A 3,572-nucleotide genomic window follows, 5' to 3' on the forward strand; every position below is an offset into this window, starting at 1 on the left:
TTATTGGGTAGACCAATTTGCACATTAAACACATTCCTGGCAACTAGTACGTAAATATTAATGGCTCGCATTTAATATGGTTGCAAATCAAATTCCTACGTCCTTGCTAGAAATTAATAATTATTTAACATGTGCTGCCGTTTCCCAGATAGTTATATTTAACTTTGGTGAGATTCGGTTGTGATTTCTAGAAAGTCGAGCGAACAAATAGAGGTAATCAATAGATAAGCTATCAGTCGCAGGGACTAAAGTCCGTACTCCAGTACAACATTGTTTCTACGAGAGGGTACTGAAGGGTGTCACGAAAGGTCTGATTTGAGGCCCAACCTTCCGAGTTCTTTTACAGGGCTTAGAAAAACAGAAGGGCTGCTGTAACAAGTGCGTGAATCTGAGAGGGGAATAAGTTGAATAAAATCATAATTAACTGATCCTCCTGAATTTTCTTTTACTCAAAGCCAGAAACTTTTCAGCACCCCTCGTATAATGTAAAACGCTTGATTTACCGATACCAAAAAATTATCTGACAACATTAAGAAAAAAAATTGGTTACTCATCTGTGAGGGTAAGAAGAAAGTACACAACATTTTGAACCAAGGTATTTTATTCAACTCTATCTTGATAGAGAAGAGATGAATTTAGAAAAAGCGAGCTCCATCTAAGCTGCTAACAATGTCTGCAAATATATGAATATTAACATAATTCTTTTACTCGCCCTTAAAATATAGATTGGTAATGGATACAAGGTAGAGGTGCATGACTTAGTGGTTTGATAGTTACACTTATGATCGTAAAATTGTAGTTTCGTTTCCTGGATAGAATGATCTGTTGTGTTCTAGACCAAAACACTTTATTTTATGTTGTTTCAGTCTGCTCAGCTGGCAAAAATAGGTAATCCTGCGACGGCCAGGCGTCTCGTCAAGTGGGGAATATATACGCTGCAGAATCCGAGAACATCGGCTTTATAAGCCTATGATTCGGAAAGGACCTTTGATCCTTTTGAATAGATACTAGAAGTAAGTAGTAGGAATGTGGTTTCTAGTAGAGGAGAGTGCAGGATGGGAGAGTTACTGTCAAGGGTGATAGGGGTTGGTCAAGATATTTAGAGAGGAGTTCGGTGGAGCAGTTGCGAAGAGAAACCGTGGATTGAGTGGAATGTTAGGGGAGAAGTAGATAGTGGTAAATGTTAGCCGAAGGCAGCAGATGAGTTGGAGTATTGTAGGAGAGACAAGTTATCGGTTTCTGTAGATACGGCAGCTTGATAAATTACAGAACAAGAGGCTTCTGAGTTACTTGGTAGTTCAACCGTATGGAAGTCGGACAGCCACGCCATACCACACCGCATCACAACTGTGTCAACGTTGTCAAATGGTTTTACAAGTGGCAAGCGCCAGGAACAGTGCAAAGCCAGACTAAATACCTTGTGTTATATAGTTGCGGCCCTTTATGCTCTGAGTTTAAGCCCTTCTGAGGTTTCGTTTGGGGGTGAATCCCCTTGAAAATGTTTATAAGTTTGTCCTGCGTTAAAATTCTTGTAATATTCAAAATTTCAAAATTGTTATAATAGAAGTGGTTAGGACAGTCATGTACTGGGGGTTAATATTCTTGTATTTAAACACTTAGTTGTATCCCATTATATCCTGAGTTCAAATTCCGTCAAGATGACCTTTACAGGTTATCCGTGGGAGAGTGTGTCTATAAAATAATTTCTACAGATCTCGCCAACAAATCCGCGATCTTTTGACGAAGTAAGATACCCATATTTTGAGAGCGACAGGGGTGTGCAAGAAACGATTAACCTTTAATGCCGCGCATTCTGATTTGAAATCTTGCTAACATCGGCTTTACCCAAGACCTAAAATTTGGTGAGTTGGAACCAATGTAAGAAACCAATATTATTTCTGTGTTAGTGGCATAAAGCAAGAAAGGCAAGTCGAATACTCTTCAGTTCTTATCGAAAGGTTAATTTATTCCATTTAAGCTGCTAACAATGTCTTTACAGGAAGTATGGAAGTTACAACAATTCTCTTATTCATTCTTAGAATATAGATTCATGTGTTTAGTTAAAAGAAAATAAATCCTGAGTTGATGTAAGCGTTAAAGTACATTCTCATAAATTAAATTCCAGTCGTTGGTAAAAGAATCAACTGGTATTTTTATAAGTCTTTTCCCAGTAAACTTCGACCAAATCAAAGCAATACTTAAAAACTATTTTTCTTTCAAGAACATTATGATAGGAAGTAAGATTCCAATGAGTTGAGAACAGAGTCTAGCTTTGATTCTCAGTCGATGCCAGTTCACAACAGTCTCATCACAATTTCCCTTAGGGAAAGAATGAACATCATAATATCCCATTTCTTGCTTCCGTTATGTTATAGGATTTGGGGATATACCTGCCCAAATTTCTCCAAGGGATTCCAAATAAGCCACCAATGCCAGGATACATCTCAACCAACAACGACTCCCTATTTGAATGGGCCATGATACCACAAAACTTGACTTAAAAATGATTTAACAGGTCATATCGGGTGGTGCTATTAAATTAGACATGGATTGGGCCAATCAGTGGCCGAAACATATCTACGTTCTCTAAAATATTAATAATCCTTTCTACTAAAGGCACAAGGCCTGGAATTTGGATAAGTCGATTACATCGACCCTAGTGTTTTACTGCTACTTAATTTATCGACTTCGAAAGGATGAAAGGCAAAGTACACCTCCGTGACATTTGAGCTCAGAACGTAGCGTAGAGCGAAATGCCTATTTCTTTACTACCCACAAGGGGCTAAACACAGAGGGAACAAACAAGGACAGACGGATTAAGTCGATTACATCGACCCCAGTGCGTAACTGGCACTTATTTAATCGACCCCGAAAGGATGAAAGGCAAAGTCGACCTCGGTGGAATTTGAACTCAGAACGTAACGGCAGACGAAATACAGCTACGCATTTCGCCCGAAGCGCTAACATTTCTGCCAGCTCGCCGCCTTACCTAAGTTATTATTAATAATAATAATAATAATAATAATAATAATGCGTGTGCGTGTGTGATAAAAAAGTGAGAAAGGTATATTAATGTTGATCTTCAGTTTCAACGTCTGCAAGTCAACGACTGCATAAAAAAATTTTGGTTGGGGGAAAAAGAAAAAAAAATGTAGATCTGAGGATGAATGAGCAGGTATAGATGCTAGTGGAGAGATAGAGCTGAGGTGACAAAAAGGAATATAGACGGATATGCTGAGGGGCCTGCTTGATTGAAGATGGCGTGCAACTAGTTAGTTTCGAAGAACAGAGGCCTATTAACTGTAATAGAATAATCAGAGGCAGGAGATAACGCGCATGCTACAGACAGCAGCACTGTGTATGTAAATGTTTACCACAATTTGTGTGTAACAGTTGTTGTAGGTAAAGCACTGTACCATAGATGTAGGGCCAATACTCATTTGTAGCAGGGCGGCGAGCTGGCAGAATCGTTAGCACGCCGGGCAAAATGCTTTGTGGCATTTTGTCTGTCTTTATGTTCTCAGTTCAAATTCCGCCGAGGTCGAATTTGCCTTTCATCCTTTCGGGGTCGA

The sequence above is a fragment of the Octopus sinensis genome, linkage group LG2, assembly GCF_006345805.1.
Source record: "Octopus sinensis linkage group LG2, ASM634580v1, whole genome shotgun sequence".
Taxonomy (NCBI): Eukaryota; Metazoa; Mollusca; class Cephalopoda; order Octopoda; family Octopodidae; genus Octopus; species Octopus sinensis.